The following is an 11,102-nucleotide window of genomic DNA, read 5'->3' as shown; positions in this document are numbered from 1 at the left end:
ATCTGTAACTATATCTATATCTAGATAGATAGATGATAGATAGATAGATAGATAGATAGATAGATAGATAGATAGATAGATAGATAGAGGATGATAAAGCAAATGTGGCAGAACATTACGAATTGGTTCATCTGGGTAAAATTTAAAACAAATTAAATTTTATGTTGTTGGCTCTGGTGAGTGAAACAGGAAAGGAGAAATCTTTTTTGGTTAAGGTTCTTTATACTATTTTATTTTAAAGTCGTGTTTATATAGCTCTTTCCCATCTTGCAAAATGGCAGGTGAAAAGAAAACTGAGAAGCCGGATACTACGGAGAAGAAGCCTGAAGCCAGAAGGCTGATGCTGGTGGCAAGGGTCGGAAGGGTAAGAAGGGTAGGAAGGGTAGGAAGGGTAAGAAGAGTAACTCAAGGCCAAGATGCCGAAGAAGGGAAGCCCTGCTGCAGCCGGAACCCCATCCTACTCAGAGGAGTTGGCAGATATTCCTGGTTGGCTATGTATTCCCAAAAGGCCATGCACATGAGGAAGGATTCAGCAGCTAAAACCAGGATCGAAAATAAAAGGAAAGAGAAAGTTCTTGCTACTGTCACAAAATCAGGTGGTGGCGACAAGAATGGTAGCATTGGAGTGGTTAAACTTCGAAAAATCCCTAGATGTTATCCTACTGAAGATGGGCCTCAAAAGCTGAAACCCTCCAGTCAGCATGTGAGGAAATCCAGGCCAGCACCACCCCCAGGACCATCCTGATCATCGCCTCTTGGTGCCACAGAGGCAAGGGGGTGGTTTTTCCAAAGCAGCTGAGCAGTGGTTTGTTACTAGTGACTGGATCTCTGTTCCTTAATTGAGTTCTTCCACGTAGAACACACCAGAAATTTGTCATCACCACCTCCACCAAAATTGATATCGTTGTATGATAATCCCCAGACATCTCACTGATGCTTAATTCAGGAAGAAGAGCTATGCAAGCCCAGACACCAGGACGGTGAGCTCTTCGACCCGGAGAAAGAGGAATACAAGATTACAGAGCAGCGCATGGTTGACCAGAAAGCCGCGGACTCACACATTCTGCCCAAAATCAAAGCTGTACCTTAGCTCCAAGGCTACTTCTGCTCTGTTTGCTCTCACAAATAGGCTTTATCCTCACAAACTGGTACTCTACATTTCTTACAAAGAACCTAATTACATAACTGATCTATTAAAAAAGTCATGTCTCTATATTTACTACTTTGGTTTTATTTTTAAGTTTAAAAATTTTTGGAGTCCTTTATTGAGATATTTTCAATCACCAAGGTAGGTATTTGATTGCACCTGCTTTAAGAATTCCAGATTGCAATTCTCTATGGGAAATATTTTGATCTCCACAAAGTCATTTTGGTTCCAAATATTTTGAGGCTGGTCAACACCCCAAATTCTATTCTGTTGAATATGGTTCAGTACCAAGTGCGTGGCCCTCTGGTCACACAGTATCTTTGCATTTCCTCAACTTTCACAAGAAAATCCACCCTTCACCCAGCTCAGTTGGCTGATGAAGCTATAACTCCATACTTACCAACAGCATAGAAGAGTGGCACTCAGGCCCTGGTCAGGAAATAACCTCAAACTCACTACCACTCAAAGTTTTACAAAAGCTCAATTGAGAGGAATAATAATTACAGACAGTGGCCTGTGGGATCTACAGTCCATTCTTCCCTCTAAATAGCCTAAAATGTTTTCCTAAATTAAGCCAGGCCAGCAGAGATCCACAGACCTGACCACATCTTCTGAAATCCGCACCCCTGCCGAATTGCCTTTTACTGAATTTGGCTTGGGTGTTGGTTATACATTATGACACAGTGAAGGATGTTGTAAGAAACAGCCCTATGAAAACCTGTCAGCCTGACTGGAGAATAGTGTCCACTTCATTACATAGTGGCTTCTTTGTGAGAATTTACAAGAGAATTTTCTTCCCGGTCTCCCAACCAGAAATAATTATGCTACTCTTGAGCAACTAGCTTGTTTTTTTTTTTTATCTCCTAAACACTGTGAATCATGTAACTGATCGCTTTTTCCTTCTCGATTTTGTCTGCCAAAAATCTTAGAGGTAAATCTGTGGTCGGTCGCTAGCAGGACTGCGGGACCTTACAATTTCTACTTTGTGTGTTAACCTTATTTCCAGCCTCATTGTTGAATCAGGAACGCATCATGGAGCCAGAGTGCCCAGTGTGAGCCCAGAGCTGTACCACTTACTGCTTATATGGCCTCAATCACTCCTCCAGGCCTCACTTACCTCCCTGTAGAATGGAGAGGATAATAGTACTGATCCTGTGGGTTGTTGTCAGCATTAAATGAATTCACATATGCAAAGTGCTCAGAATAGTGCCTACCACCTAGCAAATGGTCTATGTTTAGGCATTATTATTTTTACCTCACCTTTTCTACTCTCACTTTTCCTTTATATTGATTTCCTCTTCCACCATTTTTAATGTATTTTTTCTTATTGCATGTATATAAATGTAAGCCACCTTAAATGTTTTCTGGAACAAAACTAGGTATAAACAAAAGCAAAACAGCACAAAAATTGCCAAAATATATGCAGCAATTGAGAATAAATTAGAAGTAACCAATATGATAATATTGATTTTTATAAGAAATAAATTTACCTAACACCACAATATGGATTATCACCTAAATAAGCTTTAATCTAGCATCTTTCAGAATCTACTAGAAGTCTAATCATGTCCTGATTTTATCCTAATTACAATTTGTTTTGATGATGGGTTTCTGTGAGAAAAGACTCCCCCTTTATGCCACATAACTGTTCCAAGACGGAAGACTACATGAAACTCTTAGTCAATAGACAAGCTCCTAGGAAAGGGATTTCTCTGCTTCACCCTTGCTTCTATGAAGGTCTGCGCCTCCAAAGAGCCATCCCTCTGGCTGCTCAGCTGAAAAGGCAAGGCCTCCCTTCCCTTCCCTGTGACTGTGGAAACTGTTCACTCAGGTAAAAGTCAGATGCCTGACAAAGAAAGATGTAGCTTAACTAATAATAAAAAAATAAAAATAAAATAAAATAAAATAAGAAAGATGTAGGACAGAAAAGGATGTTGTTTAAACATACTGCAAGGTTTTATTCCTGATATTAAATACATTTCAGGCGAAATGAAATCCTGTGGTTCATTTCTCTAAATTTAAACAGCACTACGCTTCTCTTCTCACCCACTTTTCTTCTCTCACTCTGTCTCTGATGATGGTTGTTCCCAGTCTGGCCTTGGACTTAGGTCAGAGGTCATCAAAAGGATCCCTTGCAGTGCAAAGATACTTTCTTCAGATTATTAGTTGCTATAAATTAGAGCTTTGTTCCTTTGGCCAGTGCACTTCACAATGTGGTTACAGTATGTTTTTTTCCATTATAATGAAAGTAACCCCCAGAACATGTCTTCTATTAAGCCTTTTCAACCATCATGAGATGACTCTATTTTAACTGAAAGCAGGTTTTAATAAAGGAAAGAAGTTAGTCGACAAATATTTACTCAGCGCCGCTTTGGGCTCAATGGCATCCTAAAGCTGACGGGGATCAGTGAATGGGTACTTGGAGAGGGCGGTTGGGGAAGGCCTCACAGTAGGAGAACAGAGATGTAAAGGGGCCCATGGTGAAGGGATGAATTATAGCTAAGGTGAGGCATGAAAGACACCCAGACAATGGAGAGAGGAGGGGTCCTAGAGTTACCTGTGCGGATTGCTGAACAGCAATCAAATTCTCAGTCCTAATCTGGGCTCTGTCTACTCACTGCCCTGCTCCCTTCATCTTTCAGATGAAGGTAATAATGTTTGCCCTGTCTGAACCGTGGAGCTACTGATGTTTGAATTAATGGTTAGGGAATAAATTGAGCCCTACAGGCATGAAATATTAGGAAAGCACAAGGTTCAATTATGTTGTTTTCCCTGTATTTTTCTCCTGTTTCTTTTAGTTCTGGCTTGTTTTTATTTGTTTTTTAATAAGACAAACGGAGTTTATTCCTCCCTCTCTGTGAGCCAACCTCACAGGTCAGTTTATTCATTCTTTTGTAAATATAATTTTTATTGATTTCAGAGTGGAAAAGAGAGTGAGAGATAGAAACATCAATGATGAGAGAGAATCATTGATTGGCTGCCTCCTGCATGCCCTCTACTGGGGATCAAGCCTGCAACCCTGGCACTTGCCCTGACTGGGAATCGAACCATGACCTCCTGGTTCAGAGATTGATGCTCAACCACTGAGCCACACTGGTGGGGCCAGTTTATACATTCTTTACCTAGCAAGGACAGTCTAAGATTTTCCTCTATGCTCTAGGGCAGGGGTTCTCAATCTTTGGGTCGCGACCCCTTTTGGGGGTCAAATGACCCTTTCACAGGGGTCGCCTAAGACCATCGGAAAACACATATATAATTACATATTGTTTTTGTGATTAATCACTATGCTTTAATTATGTTCAGTTTGTAACAATGAAATTGGGAGTCACCACAACATGAGGAACTGTATTAAAGGGTCGTGACATTAGGAAGGTTGAGAACCACTGCTCTAGGGTCAAGGTCAATACAAAAGTTTAAAAAAAATGTTTTGCTATTTGAGACAAACTCAGTCAACCATTTCTGGACTCAGTGTGTAAGCATTAACCCTTGCCAGGATGTCTTCCTTAGAGAATTTACTCTCATCAAAGCAAAAGAGCACAGGATTTCCCTGAATCCTTGAGGTAGGAAGGAGAACTGTGTAAATAAAAGCCCTAATAGCAGCTTACATGTTTAATGTGTCAACTGTTCTAGAGAGGTGGATAGAACCCTAAAAGACATAATTTACTTTTCTCTACATCTGTACAGTTCAATTAAACTCTTTTCAAAAAGCTTAGATTGTATTCTAACTTCCATTTTCTTTTATGTACAACAATAGAATAGGGTAAACCTAGAGGAAATAGAAGGCTAGAGAAGGGGGCAAAAATTTAGGAAAACTTTGAGTCAAGTACTAAGATTGATTGGGAGCAGCAAAAGTCCATGAAAATATTTATAATTCAAGTCTTTAAATACTTAGAACTGGGTGTTTGTTTTTTAAAAACACATTATTATGGGAAATTTCAAATGTACACAAAAATAGTTTACAAACCCCCAGATACCCATCAGGTAGCTTCATCAATTTTTAACTCATTGCCAATGTGTTTCATCTATGCCCCAAACCAATTCCCTGTGCCTCCCTGAATTTTTTTTATTATTATTGATTTCAGAGAGGGAGAGGGAGAGAGAGATATAGAAACATCAATGATGAGAGAGGATCATTGATCAGCTGCCTCCTGCACACCTCCTACTGGGGATTGAGCCCGCAACCCGGGCATGTGCCCCCGACCAGAATCGAATCTGGGACCCTTCAGTGTGCAGGCTAATGCTCTCTCCACTGAGCCAAGCCAACTAGGGCTCCCTGAATTATTTTTAAGAAAATCCCAGATATCTCATCACTTCATCAGTAAATACATTTTGTTTTTCATTTGTTTTTCATTCGTTTTTCATACAATCATCAGTTTGTTCTCATTTTTCTGGGCACTTACATTCCATACAGTCATCACAAACTCTGAATTAGCAAATACTGAACCCATTGCTTTTAGAGGAAATACAAGCCTCTGGTCACGTTTTTGTCAATTGGTCAATATATAACCTTGTTTTATGTGTATTCCTGAAAACCTGAACTGTTATTGATTAACTGCTGGAGGCTAAATGTGGACAAGTCTGAGAGGAAAAAAAAACTCCAAGGGGAGCCAGTCATTGAGGGAGTCCTCTCACTTTTGTGAGTTTTATCTCCTGAAGCTCTACCAAGTTCTCACAGTTATTATCAGAGAAAAAAAATCTCCCTTTGCTTCCAGCAGGGGAAAGGAAAAGGAACCATTTTGAAATATGCCAGAGCACGCTGTTCTTCTTACCACGCCTGCTCTCAGGAGAAGCTATTTACCAGAGCCTGACCTGCTGGCTATTCTGGGAGCCTAACTGACTTGGGGGAGGGAAAACCAACTCCAGTCCCCTCTAGCCATCCTGTTCCACCGAATGCGGGGGTAGGGTAGAGGAGTTCAGACAGAGAAAAACTTGTAAAGTGCACAATCCTGAGGCACAGATCTATAGTGATCTAATCATAGGTGTAGGATACTTCCCCTCCCCATCTACACCTGACAACACATTAGTGAAGGCTTACTCACGCCATGTCCAGCTATCAAGTAAGATCCTATCTGGCTATCAAGAGAAGAGAAAACTATAAGACACACTAAAAGGCAAAAAAAAAAAAAAACAACAACACAGTTTGAAGAGACAGCAAGCTTCAGAATAAAACTCAGATATGGCAGGGATGTTGGAATTATCAGACCAGGAATTTAAAACATATGTAATTAAAATGCTAAAGGCTGTGATGGATAAAAGACAACATGCAAGAACAGATGGGAAATGTAAGCAGAGGGATGGAAAGTCTAAGAAAAAAGCAAACAAAACAAAATGCTGGGTATAAAAAAATAAAGAATTCCTTTGGTGGGTTTATGAGTAGACTGAACATGACTAAGGAGAGACTCTCTGAGCTTAAGGATATGGCAATAGAAACTTCAAAACTAGAAGGCTATCAGAAAAAAAAAAACAGCTGGGGAAAACAACAACAGAATACCCAAGAACTGTATGACAACTACAAAAGAGGTGACATATATGTAATGGAATACCAGAAGGAGAAGAAAGAGAGAAAAGAACAAAGGCAATATTTTAAACAATAATGACTGAATTTCCCCCAAATTAATGTCAGATATCAAACTACAGATCCAGAAAGTTCAGAGAACTCATACTTCCCCTGAAGTAGTATAGTGTTATTAGAAAGTGGACTTGGATTAGTTGTAAATGTATATTACAAGTTTTAGGAAAACCACTTAAAAAAGTAATAAAACAACTATACCTGATATGCTAGGAAAGGAGAAGAAATGAAATCATACAAAATGCTCTATTAAAACCACAAAAGGCAGAGAAAGAGTTGAAGACACCCAGAAGTGAGAGTGCTGGGTCATATGGTAATTCTATCTTTAATTTTGGAGGGCTTTCCATGCTGTTTTTCTATGGTGGCTATCCCAATTCACATTCTGATCAAGAGTATACAAGTGTGCCCTTTTCTCCATACTCTTGTCAATACTTACGTTTTGAATTTTATTTCCTTTCAGTTTCAGTGAAATATAATTTCAAATACTGTATTTTATAAGTTTAAGAGGTACAGCATAATGACTTGACTTATAAGAAACCCACTTTAAATGTAAAGCCCTATATAGATTAAAACTAAAAGGATGAAGAAAAATATACCATGCTAACACCAAACCAAAAAAAGCAGGAGTAGCTATATTAATTTCAGACAGAGCAGACTTCAAAGCAAGGATAATTATCTGGGATAACAAGGGGCATTACATAATGATAAAGGGGTTAATTATCTAAGAAAACAACAATTTTCACATGTATATGCCTAACAACAGAGCATCAAAATACATGGGGCAAAAATTGATAGAACTTCAAAGTAAAATAGATGAATCAATTATTATAGTTGGAGACTTCAACATCTTCCTATCAGAAAAGGACAGACCCAGGAAAGACACAAACTCATCAACACCTTTGACCAACTGGATATAATGGGCATCTATTGACTATTTTACTGAATAACAGCAGAATAGACATTCTTCTCAAACTCACATGGGACATTCACCAAAATAAAATGGCATCCCATTTTACTTAGAATAAAATTAAAACTTTTCCGTGACAACAGTCTTGGTGAGGTTACCCTTGCTAATTTTTCAAGCTCATCTGGCACTGCTCTCCCTCTCTTCTACTGCCTCCAGACATACAGGTTTTATTTCTATTCTGTGAATTCCTCAAAATCATTCTCCACCTTCAGGCCATTTCACTTTCTGTTTCCTTTGCCTAGAATATTCTTTCCCCCAGATATTTATATGATTAGTTCTTTCTTGTCTTTTAAATCTCAATTTGAATCTTACCTAAAAAGCCAGTTCTTCTTGGTCTAATAGATGCTAAGTGAAATAATCCAGTCAAAAGAATGATAAGTAGCATATTATTTCACTTACATGTGGAATCTAATGAACCAAATAAACTAACAGAGTGGAGACAGACTCATGGATACAGAGAACAGACTGACAGCTGTCAGGGGGGAGGGGGTTGAAGGCTGGATGAGAAGGGTAAAGGGATTAAGCAAAGAAAAAAAAAGAAATACTCATGAACACAGACAACAGTATGGTGATTACCCGAGGGAAGGGGGTATAAGGAAAGGTAAAAGAAGGGAAAGTGGGGATCAATGGTGATGGAAGGAGACTTGACTTGGGGTGGCAAACACACAATAACAATATACAGATGACATATTGAAGAACTGTATACCTGAAATCTGTATAATTTTATTAACCAATGTCACCCCAATAAATTAAAAAAGTATTTTATTTAAAAAGAAAATGAGTTCTTTAAAATCTTGCTGCTCTTCTTTATAACAGCCTAGTTTACGTAATTGTGTATGGTGGTTATCTAAAATAAAATAGGAAATACATGAGAAGGATCCAGTTTGAAGAGATTGAGTTCAATTTAGAACCTGTTGAGTTTGAGATAGAATGTCACCAGCATAGATGGAACTGGTCCCCAGGAAAGTTACACAGTTCAATATATAGTTACCAGTGCATAGGTTGCAGCTGAATGCATAAAAATTCATAGATTTGTCTCAAGTAATCAGAAAAGAAAGACTATACAAGGATTGATGGTAGAAGACTATAAAACGCCACCCATTTCATTGATGAGTGTAGGAAAAGATACCAAAATGGCCTGGAGATAAAAGTAGCAAGAAAATAAGTGAAGAAGGGGAACACAGAGCTAAGGAGAAAGACATTTGCAGAAGAATGAAATGACAAAAGCAATAAGAAATTAAAAGTATATATATAAAAAAAAGGACAAACTAAAAAGCACTCATTGCTTTGGAACTGAGAGATCATTGATGGTCTGGGCTAGATCATCAAGTCCAATTGCAATGGATTGAAGGTAAAGAGTTGGAGGAGCCAAAACCGGTTTGGCTCAGTGGATAGAGTGTCAGCCTGCGGACTGAAGGGTCTTGCCGGGAGCCGGTCCATCCTTGCTGTTTGACACAGTCGCTGCAGGAAAGAAACATCTGCATAGCATATGTTTCAAGGGACCTGGCATATATGGCATACGGTTCTTAATATGTTTGCTCACTTTCTTGGCGCTGTGTTTTAACCAAGGTCACCTCTCCGAGAAAGGTTGAATCCCCAGGTAGGGATTTCCCCCTGAAGTTAGGGAGGGAATAAAACCCCTTAACTAAGTGCCAGGCGGGTAATTAATCACTTTAACTATGAACAATCATGCTTAAGCTACATAATCTTTACTCCCTGGAATGGAGATAAGAAACGCCCTAACCTTTGTAATAGAGATTGATAGGATTGAATCAACTGGTATAAATACAGATGTAACAAGACAGACAGAAACAGAACTTAGAACACAGGGCTTGGAAGACAGGACCAAGAGAGACAGAGCCTAGGCACAGAACCTACACAGAACGTTCTCTAGAGACAGAAGAACTTCGCTGGAGAGAACATGGCAAAAGATCCTGGACTGAACCTGACTACAGAAATTGGCAAGAGAGCCTGACTAGAACCTGGTGACTGAACCTGACTGGAGAACCTGAGCAGAACCTCTCTGGAGATCGAGACCAGAACTTGGCTGGAGATCCGGGCTGGAGATCCTGGCTAGGCTGCTGATCAACTGAACACTGTCTCCGTGTCCTTCCTTCTTCGCCGACTCCGTCCACACCTTTGGGGAACCCCTGAACCCGCTGGGGTTGGACCCCAGCAGGGTCCTAGGTTCGATTCCGGTCAAGGGCATGTACCTGGGTTGCGGGCACATCCCCAGTAGGAGATGTGCAGGAGGCAGCTGATCGATGTTTCTCTCTCATCGATGTTTCTAACTCTCTATCTCTCTCCCTTCCTCTCTGTAAAAAATCAATAAAATATATTTTTAAAAAAAAAGAGTTGGAGGAGATGATAGTCAACTACTTATTGAATGGTTGTCTTCTTCACCAGATTTTAATCCCTACAAGGGCAGAACCCAATTAGTCCAGTATATTCATGTTTTCCAGAACTCACCAAAGTGTTAAACATATAGTAGGAACTCCTACCCTCAATATAAACAGGAGGGGTCAGGGAAGGTAAAGAGCAAATGAAGACTGGGGAGGGAGGGAGGGAGGGAGCGAGGGAGGGAGGGAGGGAGGGAGGGAGGAGAGAGGAAAAAGTAATGGAGAAAGGAAGGGGAGGAAGAGAAAAAAAAGAAATGATACAGCAGTGGGTAGAGAGGACTTAATTATTTCAAGGCAGGAACATATTGAGCATATTTTTATGTGCATGCAAGAATAACCAAATGGGAAAATTTAAGACACAGAAAAAAGACAAATAGAAAGAGCTCTGTGAAAGGGTATGAGATGGTTATCAGGAAGTAGAGGAAGAATTATATATTCATAATGGAATGAAAATTAAGTAAGACTGGCAGAATGTTAAAAGACATAAATGAACTATCAAGGGTAATTTTTTAATTATTTCATTGTACTATTATTTTATTTGTTTAATAATGCAATTATGTGAAATAACAAATATATATATATATATATATTCAAATTCATATTCTTGACCGAATACATAATAAGGCAGTTATAATTTGTACTTGTATCAGAATTTTTCTTTTTTAGAAAAATTTTCTACTTTAGCTATAAAACACATTACCTCTGAAGGTGAGGTAGAAATAGAACCACAGATAAGGAAAAATTATGCTTAATTTTCATATAACATAAATGACAGAATTTCACTTAGAACTCATTTAGAAATGACTTTTAGAACTAATAAGTGAATTTAGTAAAGTTGCAGGACATAAAAATCAATATTCAAAAATCTGTTGCATTTCTATACACTAATAAAAAAAACCATCAGAAAGAAAAAATAAAGAAAACAATCTCAATTACATCAAAAAGAATAAAATGCCTAGAAATAAATTTAAGCAAGGATGTGAAAGACCTGCATATTGAAAACTACAAGAAATTAATGAA

General features: G+C 38.8%; 1 pseudogene; it reads left to right on the top strand.

Moving 5' to 3' along the window:
- The first annotated feature begins 137 nt into the window (after positions 1–137).
- Positions 138–1,826, top strand: LOC132238832 (large ribosomal subunit protein eL6-like; annotated as a pseudogene).
- Positions 1,827–11,102: the final 9,276 nt, after the last annotated feature.

Source organism: Myotis daubentonii, chromosome 7 (assembly GCF_963259705.1).
Source record: "Myotis daubentonii chromosome 7, mMyoDau2.1, whole genome shotgun sequence".
Classification (NCBI taxonomy): domain Eukaryota; kingdom Metazoa; phylum Chordata; class Mammalia; order Chiroptera; family Vespertilionidae; genus Myotis; species Myotis daubentonii.
Note: the sequence above shows the minus strand (reverse complement) of the source record. Positions and strands in the feature narration are given on the sequence as shown.